Below are 18,463 nucleotides of genomic sequence, written 5' to 3' on the forward strand. Positions count from 1 at the left end.
ACTCCTATCTCAGTATCTCCCATAATGCAAAACACATCTCCTTGCGGATATGTATAATATTGTGCATTAGGGGAAGGGCCACTACCCAGACTAGTTTCGACCTTCATTGAGGTCTCTTCAGTGGGAGCCAGGCCCAAGTGGAGATACCAAGGCAGAAGCATTAGCAAGGTCATCTCCTCCTATAGGAGCTGCCAAACGGTGTGCCACCTTTTTATTAATTTACTCTGGATTTAGAGAAAGTTTATTTTTCACTTCGTCAGACTATAATAAATTTAGTTTAATCCTTTATCCAAGTGTGTGCAAACAAAGTTTGCGCATGACAGTATCTTCAGGACTGGGGTAAAGTGGTACAACACCGGCCGACTCCTTGCAAAGGCGGAGCAAGCTACCAACAATCTGACCAAGTGAAAAATAAACTTTCAACATCTTTCTCTAAATCCAGAGTAAATTAATAAAAAGGTGGCACACCATTTGGCAGCTCCTATAATAGGAGATGACCTTGCTAATGCTTCTGCCTTGGTATCTCCAGTTGGGCCTGGCTCCCACTGAAGATACCTCAATAAAGGTCGAAACTAGTCTGGGTAGTGGCACTTCCCTTAATGCATAACATTATACATATCCACAAGGAGATGTGTTTTGCATTATGGAGATACTGAGATAGGAGTGTTGGTAGCTTGCTCCACCTTTGCAAGGAGTCGCCCGGTGTTGTACCACTTTACCTCAGTCCTGAAGATACTTTCAGGTGCAAACTTTGTTTGCACACACTTGGATAAAGGATTAAACTAAATTTATTATAGTCTGACCAAGTGAAAAATAAACTTTCAACTTATATTCTCCTTGGTTGCAGTTCATCAGCTATCATCAATAACACTCCTCTCCCCATTTTATTCTCTCTGTCCCTCCTGAACACACTATACCCTACACATTCTATCCCACTAACTATATCATCTTCTGTCAGCCATGTTTCACTAATGCCAATAACCTGTGGCCAGGAAGAGCCAACCACGGCCAAAAATTCTTCCTTCTTATTCCTAATACTCCTGGCATTAGTATACATGAAATGCAGAGGTCCATTTGTCCCACCCCTATCTTGATGCATTATACTAACTATCCCATTCTGATTTCTTGTCCTTCGTACTGGCTAGGGCACATTATAAAGATTCTTACACTCAACTGCCTCACTGATGTCTGCATATCCACTTCCTCCCCTCCTCAATAGTTTTAGTTTCCCTGATTTTGCACATCCACTCTCACTTCACTCAGCAACACTTTTTCCAGTCTTCGCACACCAAATACATTCAAATGTAAGCCATCCATCTTGCACAAATCCTTTCGCCCATCAATCTTACTCCACACCACACCGTCTGCATAACTTGCACATAAAGTCATTTGCGATTATGGCCCTCCTCCTAAACTCTTCTCTGTCATACTGCAGCAACAGACTCACTATCCTAACTCTGTCACTCTTTTCTTTCACTACCTCTAATAATTCCTTCATGTCCTCTCTCATATCAAATTTATCTCCTTTCAAATCATTCGTTCCCGCTACAACTATCATTTCTTTCACCTTCTGCTTCTGTGCTCTAATACTCTCACTTACATCCTTAATTTTTGCACCCGATAAGTACGATTTAGTTAAACACTCATCTATCACACTTCTTACTAACGAGTCACCATACAACACTCTTTCCTTCATTTCTGAAACACTCCCAATCATACGCTTATTATTCCCATCATACACTTGCTTATTTCTGTTTGCTGAGGTGCTCGGGAAAGAGTTTTGCAGTCTCTCCAACTGCCGCTTTGCCCTATATATTACTCTGCGTAAATGCGCGATCTCACTCATTACAGCTAATTTCTCATTTTTTTCATCATTCAAACCATTTTCTCTCTCTGTATAATTACTTCCACTCTCTCTTTCAAAACTTTACATTTATTGTTAATTTGAATGTTAATAAATTAACAGTCATTTTCACATACCCACAATTCCAGTCTATTCATATCATTGTGCAAGTACTGCATATCAGTAGTACTCCTGATTACCCTACCTATCTTTGCATCATCAGCAAATAGCTGTACGTCACATGTCAAATACTTCCCAATGTTGTTAATAGACAGACTGAATAGCAATGGACAAAGGGCACTGATTCTCGAGGAACACCACTGGTTACCTTGAATCTTGCAGATTTACACCCACTTATATATCACTTTTTGATATCTGTCAGTCAATTTATAATAAATCCCATATTCTCCAATTTATGCAATAGCATTCCATGCTGTATTCTGTCAAAGCCTTAGCAAAATCCAAAAGTATCATGGCGTATCCATTCCCCTTGTCTAACTCAGTGGTAACATTATTATAGAATGTGTGCAAGTTGCTAAAACATGATCTTCCCTTAGCAAACCCATGCTATTCATTGCATAGTAGAGATTCTCTGTCAATCCATTTCTGAATGCAAACGCTAACCAACTTTTCCAAAATCTTCACCACCACTTCAGAGATACTGATTCGTTGATAGCTGGATACATTGGTCTTTGCACCACCCTTGTGCAATGGGATTACCATAAATTCTTTCCACTCTTGTGGAACCTTCCCTGTTCTGAGACTCAAATTATATAGCCTAGTCAAAGGAATAGCTAGTTCAGCTGAACATTCTTTTAGCATCCATGCTGATATCCCATCAGTTCCTATTGCAGAATTCTTATTTAGTGTGTGCAACAGCTGTAGTATTTCTTCCTCATCCACGAGTTTCCTCATACAGTGAAGAGGTAGCAGAGAGTTCGGTGTTGCATATACCATGTTGATAGATTTTAGCAAAATGGCTACTCATCAGCTGAAGAATCACTTTCGCATCAGTCACACAGCATACCATCTGCATTCAGTAGAGTAATCCTTTCAGATTCATCCTTTCTTTTACTTGAAGCATAACAATAGAATTCTTTTGGGTTGTCTTTATCTTGCAGAGCCAGTTTCTTTTCATACTTGGACTTAGTTTTCCTTACAACATTTGCAACTATTCTGGTCTGCTGCTTATAATTATAATAACTGACTTCATCCTTATGCACACGACATTCCTTCCACATCATCTTTTTCTTACAAATCTCTTGCTTAATTAGATTACCAATCCATTTCACTGCTAGTCTATTTATTCTTTGAACTCTAGGGACACATTCTGATATCACATCATTTAAGTATATTTTAAACACCTCCCATGCACCACTGTCGATATCCTTCCCATCCAATAACTGATACCATGGCACAGAACCCAGCATACACCTCAGGTAGTCATAACTTCCTGCTTTATAGTTCAGCATGTAACCTTTTCCAAATGGAACATTCATACACTTAGCCACTTCTCAAGTGAGTACTGCATCACTGTCACCAACCAAAGGCAGAACAGTTACACCTTTAACTGAACCCCCCCCGACATTATAATCAGATCTAATACTCTTTGACCTTGAGTTCCTTCTGTCACATGCTGCTTGTAACAGCTCGTTTTACAATCAGTATGAAAGTACAAGAACAAGATCTTGTACTTTCATAGCTACCCAATCAATGTTCAGATAATTCAAGTCCTCCATTATGATTACTCTTTTTGCACCCATCATTATTTATTTGTTGATGCATTGATTTGTCACTAGCAAACGATTCACCAGGTCTGTAACAACATCCCACTGTGACATATTAGATGAATCTGATAAAATCTGTGAGAGTGTATAGGGCTCATACAGATTATGAATATCACTAAATTAGTGACTGCGCTCACTGACAAAATGAGGGCAGTCGATTAAAATATAAATGATGGTCAGTCCAGTAAATCACAACTCACTCATAGGCACATCATCACCCCTCAAATTGGAAGGAGTGTGTAAGATGACTATGACCTATGCAGAGCGAAGCAAGAACAACTTCCTCTATAGACTGGACTGCCACAATTTGATTTCAGGCTTGATTTGGTCTCTTTATTCCATGACAACTAGCAGTGGGATAAAAGTTTCTTCTGATGATCTGGCCATAATCGGATAAGGAATAGCCAGATGCTGAAAGCTCAAGAAATGATCTGAGCTACTGGTGGTGTCTACAGGCTCATTTCCTTTAATACAAATGTAGCCTGGGATCCAATAGCAATGCATAGCCAAATGTAGCATAGCTTCCATACCTGAGAGAGGATATGTTGGATGCAAAACAGCAGCAGCTATTTCTGTAGCTCTAGACTTCTTATTGCCTGCAGGGGGCTCTATGAATCAGTAGATAATGCACCTTTGGTAGCATTGCAATCTTATTTGCAAAGCAGTTTAAAGCAAGCTCCATAGCATACAGCTCAACAATAAGTTATATTCTAGTGAGATCCTATTGAAGAGACTGATTTTGAACCATATGTGTAGACTGGTACAAAATCAGACTATTCCATTCTGTGTACTTGAAAGAGCTGCTGGTAGACAACAGGAAGGGTGCAGTATTTGGTTGGCATACACAAAGAAAACTTTGTATTGGTAGGTATGCATGAATGCAATGACAGTAGTCCAACAGCATCTGAGCGACATTATCTACCCTAAAATCGAGCGCTTGTAAGAGTGCTTTTGTTCACAAACCAAAAGTTCATAAGGCAAAATGATGAGAGTTGTACAGATTCTCCCACCATGGGCATAAAATAGTTGGACAAGTGGGATGGTCTAGCAGGGATTCTATTTTCATGGCATATAATAGAGGCAGCTGTTAATGTTGAAGCAACAAGGGTGGTTCTTTGCCTCAACATACAGACCAGGTATTGGTAAAGTTCAAAATGTTCCAGTTGCAGCTCTTAGTGGTAAATAGGATCAGTCATTGCAGGCTACTCTCTTAAACAGAGGGATAGACTTGGGACCCATAATCAAGTTTTGGTCTAATCAGTGCATGCTAAGCAAAGTGCATTTGTCAGCCCCACAAGACGTGGAAGATAGGGCACAAAGGATGTTCAATGATTTACAGCACATTATTATTATTGCACAGGCTCCTCCATGGAGTCCTAAGACTCACTGTGAAAGACCCAATGCATAAATAGAGGCAGCTGTTAATGTTGAAGTAACAAGGGTGGTTCTTTGCTTCAACATACAGACCAGGTATTGGTCAAGTTCAAAATGTTCCAGTTGCGGTTCTTGGTGTTAAATAGGATCCATTATGTTTAGCCCATATTGTCAGCCTATTTAAATCATCTTGCAAGCTCTCTACATCACCTTGACTAACTATTACCCTACCCAACTTTTCATCATCAGCAAACAACTAAATATATCCCTTCAAATTATTCCCTATATCATTTATGTACAAATGTAGACTGTAAGAGGATATTGGCCAGTGTGGTCAAAGATAATTCACAAGAATTTTTCTGCTATGTGGCAAGCAAGAGGAAAAATAATTATGACAAGCTGACTGGTAAATAGCTATGATAGCAAAGTGATCACTGCAAATGACATAGTGGAATTATTTAATGAACACTTCATCAGTGTATATCATAGTGGTGTGAATGATGCTGTGCAACATATAAAAGAGAGGGAGAGAGCAGTTAAGAGAATTAAAGGAGAAAGAATCAGATGTATCACATGATTGATTGCTTGGGTTAAATGTCAACAAAGCTGTGGGAATGGAAAACATATCAGTGCATATTTTTAAAGAATGTGCAAGAGAGTTTGCCATGCTCTTGACCTGGTTATTTAATGCAAGTCTTGGGGAAGGTTCCTAAGGAGTAGAAAGAAAGTAAAATAACACCTCTCCACAAACATGGTTCTAGAACAGATGTTTCCAATTATAGGCTGGTCTGTGTATCTACAGTTGTAATCAAAGTGTTGGAAAAACTGGTTAGAAATAGAATACAGGATTAGGTTGATGGATATAAGATTCCCTATGATGGTCAATATGGGTTTGTGAAGAGTAGGTCTTGTTTTAGCTATCATCTTATGTTTTATGATAAGGTGATGAAAATGTTTGATAAGTGAGATTCATATACAGTGATTTTATGTGCAAAGGCATTTGATAGATTATTACCACATGACAGATTGGTTTATCAGCTGCAGAACATGGGACTGTTGCAATAGACTGATTAGATGGATTGAAGATTGGTTTTCTAAATGATACTAGCAAGTTGTGTATGATGGAAAAGTGTCTCGGAAAAGGAAGGCGAACAGTGGCATCCCTCAGTGTTCTGTTCTTGGGACACTGTTGTTTAACTTATTTGTTAATGATATTTCATGTGGATTGACTGGAGATTTCTTGATGATGCAAAGTTAGATAGATTAACAACAGTACTGATGTTGTTAATCTATTAACTATTAATATTAATAAATGCAGGGATATAAATACATCTACATACTGTATTGGTGGAGCTGATTTCAGGAATTATATACTGTCTACCATCACCCTAAGATCCCATATCTTGGGTTGATAGTAGATCAAACTTTGTATTACTGCTAGGATAAAAAGCACACAGACAAAGTACAAAGTATGAAGGATAAGGTGGTGGTGGTGCCTCTGTATCAAGCATTGTTCATACCACACAGGAACTACTGCGCTCAAATTTGGTCACCTGGTTTTCATTGTGATGTGGAAACACTAGAGAAGATTCACAGACACATGACCAAAGTGATATTGGGACTCAGGTGTTGGTTATGCAGCGTAGTTAAGGGAATGTAGATTACAGAGTTTGATGGATAGGAGGAAAAGAGGAGATATAGAGAACTTCTAAAAAGAGTGGATAGTAAGATGGGAAAAATTAAAGGCCATCCCTAGAAGTTGTATCAAGATGTAGTAAAGAAGAGTATAAGGAATATGGATGGTGGGTTGTTTGTGAGTGAAACGCATTGCCAGAGTGCATTGTGAAGAAATGATTCAAGGTTCAATATGATAGTCATGTTACTGATTGAGTGGACCTCCCACAACGAATCTACTGACTCCATGCAGGTTACTGTAATAAGAATGAATATATTTCTAATTACTTGTCAACTTCGTTAAGATCAATTTATCTTTTGTGTTATCAATTTCATATGAAATGATCCTATGGCAAATGCATGCTGTGCATGTGTAGATTTAAGGAGAGAAGAAATATATCGATATTCTGTTTGAACAGCTGGAGAATAGCTATGCTATTGCAGATAATGGCAGAGGAATGAAAGAAAAGAGGAAAGTTAGATTGGTGAGTCTATGTTTGAACTGTAAGAGTGTGAACCAGCTATGTTTTTGTTAGCATGACTAGTTACATAACAGTCCAATCTAGTTAGCCCAGCACTTCCCTAGTAAAAGCCAGTTAGCTTTTATTTGCAAAGTATTTTTAAGGAGGTTTTCCCTGCAGCATCCCAAAGACACACAGTGTTCTAAAGTTATGCAGCAATTTTCAGATGTGTAGCGTTAACAGCAATACAGGTGAGAAATGTACTAGGTTTCTTGGGGTATATGCATCGCATCAGCATACCCAAGATACCAAGCATCCTTGGGGCGTATGAAACTTCATGTGAAAAAATACCTCATCATTTTGGTGTGGTAGTTATATAAACAATCACGCCACTACTCTTCCCAACAGTATGGCATCTCCAGAACTCTTACTCACTGAGCCAGGCTATTTGTTCAAATGACACCGCTCTTGAAACTGAGCTCAGGGACCTTTGCAACACCATTTGAGCGAATGGCTACATCCCATATAAAATAGATAAAATATTACCTGCACCCCATCCCTCCTACACCCAACACAGGATCACAGCAAAACCATTTCCATATGTTAAGGGTACATCAGAAAAAATAACCAAAGTTCTTTGCAAATATTATATTGATACCATTTCAAACGTTTCATTTAACTAGCTACTTTTATACACTCTCCTAAATATAATTCTCATGGAAAGGCTTAGATGTTGGTTATGCATTTTTACTAAATGATTTAAGGAAATTACAATGTAAACTAGGATATACATTAAAATAAATTTTAATATACTTCAATATTTCGGCAACGTCACGTTGCCATTTTCAAGAAACTTAAGAACAAGACACATGCACGCAGGTACAACAAACAGTAAGTGAGGAAGAAGCAGGAAGCTATTATTTCTCCTAAAGTCCTGATGGTGCCCCCTAGCGGGCAATGTTGGTATTCTTGGGCGATTGGGCTGAAGGTCTTCTGATGTAGTTTTCCCAAATTTGAGGCAGTCTCATGCAGCCTAACAACTAAACATTTGGCCAAAGCTCTCTCACACTATCCCTAAGGATAGTGTGAGAGATTAATCCTTAGAGCTAATCTAAGCTGAATTTCCTCCCGATATAGCCCTATTTCAGTTCACAATGAACTCAGGCTATTTTGTTTGGCAAGGAAAATTCTACAAACAAATAGAGGGGACAGCCATGGGTTCTTCACTCTCCCGGCCAACTTTTATATGGAGACTTTTGAAGAGAAAGCCTTAAACTCTGCCCCACAAAAACCAACCATTTGGCTTCGCTATGTTGATGATGTATTTGCTATTTCGCCATATGGCTCTGATGCACTCCTCTCCTTCCTAACACACTTAAACAACCAACATCCCAGAATCAAATTCACCCTGGAAGAGGAAAAAAAACAACTGCCTTCCTTTCTTAGACACACTAGTCACCCACCAGCCTGATGGAACCTTGGTTTTCTCAGTCTATAGAAAACCCACCCATACAGGCAGATACATTCACCAACAATCCCACCACCCTCCTCGCAACAATATGGAGTCATTAAGACACTACACAACAGGGCTAAACTTATCTGTTCAAATGACAATGCCCTAACCACAGAACTAAACCACATTCTCAACGCTTTCTCAGCCAATGGTTACCCCCCAAAAAATATTGAAACCAGTAAACCACAACCCCCCCCTCTCACACCAAGGATTACTCTAAATCCATCACCATATCCTATATCCGAGGCACCTCAGAAAAAATTACAAAAATCCTAAAAAAAACATGACTTGTTACAGACCATATAAAAGATTGACATCCCTCATCCGCTCTACTAAAGACCACCCTAGACCTACCTGGTGTATACCAGGTCCCTTGCAGCTGTCAGCTGTCCAACTTTGGCCAAACAGCAAATATCAGAATTTCAGAACACAAGGACAACATCTGGTTTCACCAATACAGCCACTCTGGTCTTGCTGATCATGTGCTGGATACCTGCCACAGAATATGGTGGAAGAAAGCCATGATAATACACCGTAGTAAATACAAATATGAAAGGCTTTTCATGGAATCAGCTTCAGCCCTAAGAAACAATCCAAACCTCAACAAATTTGGCTGCATGAGACTGCCTCATGGGAAACCTACATCAGAAGACCTTCAGCCCAATCGCCCAAGAATACCAACACTGCCCACTAGGGGGCACCATCAGGACTTTAGGAGAAATAATAGCTTCCTGCTTCTTCCTCACTTATTGTTTGTTGTGCCTGCGTGCACGTCTTGTTCTTAAGTTCCTTGAAAATGACAACGTGACGTTGCCGAAATATTGAAGTATATTAAAATTTATTTTAATGTATATCCTAGTTTACGTTGTAATTTCCTTAAATCATTTAGTAAAAATCTCCTAAATATAAACTACATCCTCTTAAACATCCAGGAGTGTTAAAGTTCCTTGTGCCTGCAAGTTAGTTCACTTTGGATAGACTGGTAGATCAACTAACATCCACCTTGAAGAACATAAAAATTACACCCAAGATCATCTGTATGGCAAGTTGGGATTGACAGACCATGTTCTGGATACTCCTTCACATAGGATTGGATGAAGAAAAACATTTTTATTACATAGCAGTCATTACAGGTCTGAGAGGCTATTCTTAGAATCAGCATCAGCTATAAAGCACTCTCCCAACCTCAACAAGTATAGCTGAATGAAATTACCAAAGATCTGGGAGATGATTATTTTAAGACCTAATAGCAAGACTTCTCTGAATTAACTCTGTAGTTATGTGATCCATAGAGAGCACCACTTAAGGACATTAGGTGTCAGTTACAATTTAAACTGTTTTTACAATTACTTGGTTTAGTGCTGTGTGCCTGTCACAATTTCATTGTGCTCTGATGATGCTAGTAGAAAACCAGCAAAATATTAGTGAGTTTAATAAATATATTTTTTTTGCTCTATACCATTAAGCTTTATTATGTATAATGAACAACACTTAAACCTTTCTGTATGAGTGCCATACAGAAATTGTTACATGTCAGATAGACTATTTTTAGTCAGCAGTGACTATGATGCATTCTCCTAACCTCAACACACTATCATGGCTGCATTAATCTGGGAAACATCTAAAGACCAACTTCAACACATCTATAATATAAGATAAGATGGCACCAAATTAGGACTTCATCTTTTGTCCATTACAATTTGAATTGTTTCATTACTCATTTTCACTTTTTATAGTAGTTGTGCTTCAGAACATAATTACTGTAACAAGTAGTTGTGCTCTGAAGATGCTAATTTGAAATCTAATGAAATACTGAACTGAAATAATGAAATGAACAGACTGCAATGTCAGACCAAAGTTGCAGCTGCTTTGGCAAGAAACCAGAAAGTTTAACTGTCATTTGGCCATAATATATAACAGTGTTTCATAGTATAAACAACACTAAGAAGGAAAATATATAATTAATTGATTGAATGTAATAATATTTTGCTGTGTTTCAACCCATTATTGTCAGAGCACAATCACAACTATGGCAACCAGACAGCTGTAGAAACAATTCATAATGTAACTGAAAAGAAATGATGTCCTAGCAAGGTATCTAATAAAGAGAACTTTAAATTATTTTTAAGATTTTTTTTACTGTGCTTTGTTAGGATTCCAAGTTTTCTTATGCAATATAAATATTATAAAATGTGCCCTCAAACTGTAGAAGTAAATCATATTTCCTGATGAAGCTGTCCACATCTGTAATGCACAGTGAAATAAGAAACTGCCACATTTGAACAATAACTATTGTCGTAATTTTTCTTACAATAGCTTATAACCTGGTGTCAAAGCAATGTTTCTTTTAAAAAGGTTACAGGGAAGTTTATTTTCCTAAGTTTAATTCCTCACTTTCTAAGCCAGAGCACATTGATGTGTTTATCTTAATGTCTTATGAGAAAGGGGGAAAGGGGATGAGCAATATTCAGCTTCAAACATTTGAAGCTGAATACTGCTCCCTCAACCTTTAAAAATGTTAATCAAGCCTCTAGTAGCCACAGAACTCTTTAAAAACACACCTACCCTGTGGGTGAGTGTGTGCGTGCACACGTGCCAGTGGTGGTTAGGATATCCTATCACCAAGGCTTTAACTTGTAGTAATCTGAAAGTGTCCACGCGGTTAGCCTAGTGGCTTTGCGTTTCACAACCATATGCCTGGGGAAGGAGTGTCCTAGGTTCGCTTCCCGTCAATGATGTGAGGAGCTCACGCAGGTTTTTTTCCGCCAGTTTATCTGGTGTTTTTTCATCCCGCAAGCAGGCAAACCGGTCCGAGGACACACATGGATTACAGTCAGGAATACTGACCCAGCCATAGGTCTGATTTGTCAGCCTACGCCAGTTTCGGAGCCCGGATAAAATTGAGGGGGGGATAGCCTAGATGGTACCGTGAACTCCCGTAAAAAGGAGGAACACTGTATCATCACATGGAATTTAATTTATTTATCTGAAAGTAAGGAGTTCAGCATCACTAAAGGATACATGGTTTTGCTAGTTCTTACTTAAAGCATCACAAGGAATTCAATTCCTTCTCTTAGTTTGGGAGTTCAAACCTCAACAAATTTTATCTGAACAAAACAGAATTACCAAGCTAGTATATAGCTTACTCTTATTACAATGTAAAACATTGTGAAGGTTCAGTTTGGTACTAAATTCAACTCAAAATTTTATTTGAACAAAAACAACTACGATCACTGAATTTGATACACAACTTCCATTTAATGCGACTTAAAGACCTGGGAGACCAAAACAAAATAACTATAATTATCCAAATGGTATACAACCTACTCTTATGGCAACTTAACATTCCCCACAAAACCTCCAAGGATTTATCTACACAGGGAAAAACTAGTTATCAAATTTGGTATATGGCTTCACTTATAACTTAATGCATAGTACATTTTTTTATTCTCTCCTCTATACACTGGTGTACAACTGAAATCATGCAATTTTATCTAAACAAAGAGAACATGATTACAAATTTGAAAAGACATCTGTCTCTTATGATTATTCCTGATATGTACTCTTGTAGGGGGTTTACAAGATGCTATGAGAGTAGCACATGATTAACTTTATATTATTGCTAGATTCCTTTCAACAATTTTGTTCAGAATTAATCTGTTAACTTTCAGATCTTAAACATCAAATTCCTTATATGTACCATAAGGGGTGTGATACTATGATAATATTGATACTATTATTAAGTTTACATTATTATTAACTTCCTATCAATAATTTTCTTCCAAATTAACCAGCTATTTGCCACAACTTCAATATTTGCAGATCTTATATTTCAGTCTTCTAGGGCACTGCCAAACTGCATAAATCAATACACTTGGTATTTATTCCAAGTCTTTTTCCATCCATCTTGGTATCAAAGCTCTGTTTTGCTAACTTTTCCACTCCCATTCTTTTCCTTAACACACATTTCTGAAAGATAACAATATTAAGTTCCTTTCAATGTATCTCATTTTTTATTTGATGCTGCCATTGATGTCATCTGATCGCTCCTCTAAGTTTTCTTAGAAACTCTGATATCTATGGTCTCTTTGATCAACTGCTTTATCTCTAACTTATCCCTCAGATCCATAAGTTAAAATTGGTTCAAACACTAAAATATTGTCATATCTCCAGGAGAGTTACCTAGAACTTGGCTGCATCCTGTGTCTTTTCCAAGCCATCAAATTCTACTAATTAATTTAACATTAATTAGTAGAATTTGTCTTTTAACATTCAGTTCAAGCAATGCTACTTACTTTAGATAAGCTCTGCACACAAATTCTTGAATGCTGTGTTAAGTTCCTTTCTAATATCTCATCTTCCTTTTACCCTCTTTTCCCTTGCAGTGTTGAGGGTTTATTAATCATCGGACCTTAAACCTTTCACAGGATAAGGTAGTCAGCCCTATGCCCTGTTGTATCCTATGTCCTGTGGTGTTGAATTCTCAATGCTTTGCAGGATGAAAAACCCCAGGATAAACTGGGGAAAAAACCTTACTGCTCACACCCAAGACCGGCTAACCTGGCTATGGCTGAGGAAGATCCTTCAGCTCCTCATGTCACCAATGGGAATCGAATCTAGGACTCTCCTTTCCCAGGCATATGGTTGCAAAGCGCACAGCCACTAAGCTAACCGCACAGACCCTTTCTAATATTTTGTGTTTAAATATGATTCTGACGTTGACAATATCTGTTAAATATCCTAATTTTTCTCAGAATTCTGATATCTACAACCTCTAGTCGTGGGCAAACGGTTTTATTTCTAACCCAATTCTCAGATCAAAAAAATTAAAACTGCTTTGAACACCATCTTGTGCACCACTATATTAGCATTTTAGCTCGTTTCTCTCTTACTGAATATAAATTTATTAAACTGGATGCCCACCACAGTAGCTTTCATAATTATATTATCTATTTCTAAATTTAATTCGCCTCTTTACTAAAAACTGTACTTATTTTACTTGTTCTACAAGTTCTCATTTTGGACTCTAATGACCAGGTATTGGCAGTGGTGCAACCTATCAACTGGAGGATTAGAATAAATGCCTTTCCTAGTGCTAGTGTGAAGGCCAAGGTGCCACACCAGACTTACTTCATTTTGGCTGGTAACCAACTTGAGGAAAATCATATTACTTGAAAGTCTACAAGGAAATTTTATCGAACAGCCCTTTTGGATAAAGACCCAGGACCAGATAACAGTTTCCAAAAATGGATAAAAGGAAAAAATAGAGTTGCTACCTTACCTACTATGGCTCATGTGTTAGGAGTCTAACACATGAACCATATGCAAAACTAAAGGAAATAAAAGCTGATTTAGCAGTAATCATTAATAAAAATAAAATAAAAGGAAGAAAAAAATCACAACATTATGTACAGATATATTGGGGAGTTGGAGGAGAATAGAAAGCTAGATCAAGATTAAAGATATGGATTTAAAAAAAAAAAAAAAGATTGGAAAGAAAATATATGAAGTTACAGCTTTTGGAGTGAAAGATTACTAAAAATGAAAAAAGAAAAAAGAGGTGAGCTAATAATTATAGGAGCATATGCACCAATAGAACGTGAAGAAGAATTTTATAAGCCATTACAGGATATATTAGACAAAATAAACCCAAACCAACCCAACTCCCAATGCTCTCAAACCAACCAAATCCTCTAAAACATGGTTCACAAAAATAGCTAGCTCAGTTTTCAGCTATCCACATTTGATGGTGTTCTTATGAAACAGCCAGCACAGATTTTGTATCTTGCTGGCTTACCACACACACACACAACAGTTTTTTGTTCCTTTCTTTATTATCAATTCTTTCAAAATCCAAAACTTATATAATGCATCTTTTCAGTCATTTTACATTATTGGTTTTTACGTTTATGTTATTTCTATACTTAGTTGTTGGTATCTCGTACTCATCACTTTTAATTGCATACTACCTCAGCTCTAATCAAGTCTTGTGCCAAATTTTTTACCATCTTTACCTCCAAAAACTTTTGCACAGGTATGTAAATTAACGTGTTTTGATTTAAACCTCACCTGATTATAACCTTTTTTAGCCTTATTACAAAGATACTTCTCCATAGCCAAAATTATCTTAGCTTTTTCTTTCCAACTTTAAAATAAAATGATTTTATACTAATGGCAGGTGAAAAAACACAAGAATGGGTAATGAATCAATACTGTCCATGATGGGTAATTGTGGAGAAAATTGTCTTAATAAAAATGAAAAAAGTAATAGATTTTACATCATACAATAATTAAGAATAATGAATAGTTTATAGACATAAAGATGCTCAAAAATTTACCTGGTTAGCCAGAGATCAAAAATCAAATTGACTACTTGATAGCCAATATAATAAATTTAGTTTAATCCTTTATCCAAGTGTGAGCAAATAAAGTTTGCGCCTGAAAGTATCTTCAGGACTTGGGTAAGGTGGTACAACACCAGGGCGACTCCTTGCAAAGGTGGAGAAAGCTACCAACACTCCTATCTCAGTATCTCCCATAATGCAAAACACATCTCCTTGCAGATATGTCTAATGTTACGCATTAAGGGAAGGGCCACTACCCAGACTAGTTTCGACCTTTATTGAGGTCTCTTCAGTGGGAGTCAGGCCAAGTGGAGATACCAGCCAGAAGCATTAGCAAGGCCATCTCTACCTATAGGAGTTGCCAAATGGTGTGCCACCTTTTTAATAAATTACTCTGGATTTGGAGAAAGATGTTGAAAGTTTATTTTTCACTTGGTTAGAATATAATAAATTTAGTTTAATCCTTTATCCAAGTATGAGCAAACAAAGTTTGTGCCTGAAAGTATCTTCAGGACTTTCAGGTTAGAAAAACAGGTATCAGATACCTGTTTTTCTAACCTTTCTTCATCCATTCTGTTCACATGACCATATTATCTTAGACTATCTCTACTCTCATTCTTGAATGCTAACAATAAAGTTCATTCCTAATATCTTCATTTTTATTATAATTTTTCTCAGAACTCTCATATCTATGGTCTTTGATAAGCTACTGCTAGTATTGTGGTTAATTGCTTTCTTATTCCATATAAATTTATTCAACTGGCACATCAGCTAAACAGCTTTGTTTGCTCCATTGTATATTTTCATACTTTACTATCTTTAACAAAAAGTTGTGCCTAAATAGTGGAAATAAATTACTTCTACGGGTTTTCCATTGAGAATGCACTCGAGATTTTTCATGTCGAAAGTTTTTTTTAACTTGGTTTTAGATGATAAATTACAAATGCCAAGAAATTTTGCATGTGAACTATCTTCACGACTGGGATCCTTGTATACAGAGGCTAATGATGTGTATAATGATATGCATTATACATGTCCCAAAGGGGGAGATGATTTGAATTATGGGATACCAAGGCAATTAATGTGAAGTCAGCTTCTATATACAAGTATCCCAGTTGGGAAGATACTTCGCATGCAAACTTTGTTTGCTTACACCTGGATAAAGGATTAAACCAAGAATATCATTTCTTGGTATCTTTAATTTATAGTCTAATGAAGTGAGAAAACTCTCAACATCTATCTCTGATCCAGAATATTTTAATAATAAGGTGTTACATTTTTTCACTACTTGTGAAAATTCTAAGACTTCTACATTACTTCAACCTCGATATCTCTTCTGGGTCTAGCTCCCACTGATGACATTTAAATATTTGTCTATGTGTTTACTTACCTCCTGGTGAGCAGAAAGGCTCTGCTTGGTAGTGAGTTTTACCACTGCTAAATTTCCTGTACTGGAGTAATGAGTTTAGTAGTGGTCCTTGAGGATCACTCAGTGAGATTTAGAGTGGCCTTGTAGATCACTCAGTCTATGGAGAGGTACCCCTGCACTTGAACACACACCTCAACAAATATCGAAACCAGTCCAGGTAGTGACCCATTCCATGATACATTGCATTATACACGTCCGAAAAGGGGCATGCTCTGCATTATAGGATACCGTGGCAATTGATGTGAAGTCATTAGCCTCTATATACAAGTAGCCCAGTCAAAAAGATACTTCTTTCACAAATTTTGTTTGCTTCCACTTGGATAAAGGATTAATCCAAGAATATAATTTCTTGGCATCTTTAATTTGAAGTGTTTCATGTTCCTGCCTAGTTTTAGTTTGTCTTTTTATTTCTGATTTATCAAATCATATCATTTGATAAATTTGATCATATCAAATTTATTACCGCAGTTATTCAATTTAGTCAGATAATCCTGGAGACTTGAACTGGATTTGTTTAGGAGTATATTATAAAGTAAATATGTAAGTCAATAATCTCCGCTTCTGATATCAGCTTTAATGCCACTTCACAATGCCAGCCTGGTTGCAAAGTGGTCAGCATAACTGCTCTCTGTCCAACAGGCTGCAGGTTAAGATCACACTGTGGGCATGGATGTTTATGAATGTCCTTAAAGGGGAAATGCATTTCATCAATGTGAGACAAATGCTCTGCTTATTTGAGGCCTGAAGTGGCTGAAAAACTTTCATGTTTGGTCTGTAGAGCAGGGGTTTCTGGACTATGTAAATAAAAAATGCAAAATATTAATATTTCCTTGTTGCTGTACACTATCTCATATTTCCAATCCCCATTCCTATAATTAAATCTTCCATCAGGATCATCTTCCTTTTACTTGCTCAACTAATTTGTCTAAATTTCACAATCAGTGCTCTCCACATTTCCTGGCCTATAACAGCATCCCATTAGATATGCTATACTATTCTGCTGATTTCAACTTCACAACAAACAGCATCAAAATCTTCACACATACTACTATTTTCCACTTCAACTCTTGAAGGACACAATTCCTCTGCTACCATTGACAATACTCCCCCTCCTCTCTTCATCTTCCTATCCTTTTGGCAAATTTTATATCCCACCATTTCAAGTCTTGACAATATATCATCTTCAGTCAACCAAGTTTCACTTATGCCAATTATCTTTGGGCTTACTGATTCAATCAATGCTACAAATTCAGTCCTTTCATTTCTGGTACTCCATACATTAGTATACAAGAATAAAATTCTCCACTCTTTGAGGCCATCCCATCAACACAAATACTTCATACTCTCTCTCTCTCTCTCTCTCTCTCTCACTGTAGCAGAGAGAGTATGAAGTACAAATACTTCATACTCTCTCTGCTACAGTGCACTTCTCGCTTCGTCTTGACCATGCCTTTTCTACTGATCCTGACTCTGATTTTCATTTATATTCATATCATCCCCACAGTTTTGTATTATTTGCTCTGATATAATCACTTCCTCACCATATATATATATATATATATACATCCTCTTCCCATTCTTCCACAACCTGCTTCTCAACCTCTCTCTGACTTAGTGGTACTAATTTCATATGAATCCTGTGTACTCTTAGTAAACAACAATCATTAAAAAAAAAACAAAAAAACATTCAAATGCATCCCATGTGCTTTGAACCATTCTAACTTTGCTTTGAATTCATTCCATACATTCACAAACTGAACACTCTGCCTGACCCAATTCAGCCATCTTGTTATTTAGTATCATTGCTCTCCTTAGTTCACTACTGTCTTATTTGGGCAACAAACTAACAATTTTCCCAATGACACTATTATCCTTCACCTCCTGCAACAACCAAATTCCTTTCCACATTCTTTGTCTAACAATCCAAGTTGTTTGTGCCCACCACCACCACTAATTCTGACACCTATTCCTTCCCTTCTATACGAAGCATCTGATATTCATTTTATTATACCAACTGGAAAATGTCTTATGCATCTTA

The 18,463-nt window shown here is 37.2% G+C and overlaps 1 protein-coding gene across 1 annotated transcript in view; it reads right to left on the reverse strand.

Moving 5' to 3' along the window:
• The window catches only part of LOC150099065 (uncharacterized), a 232,469-nt gene that overhangs the window by 90,597 nt on the left and 123,409 nt on the right, over window positions 1-18,463 (reverse strand). The window lies entirely within an intron of this gene.

This window comes from Typopeltis vanoorti, chromosome 15 (genome assembly GCF_054136105.1).
Source record: "Typopeltis vanoorti isolate ZY-2024b chromosome 15, IOZ_Tvanoo_1.0, whole genome shotgun sequence".
NCBI classification, from domain to species: Eukaryota; Metazoa; Arthropoda; class Arachnida; order Uropygi; family Thelyphonidae; genus Typopeltis; species Typopeltis vanoorti.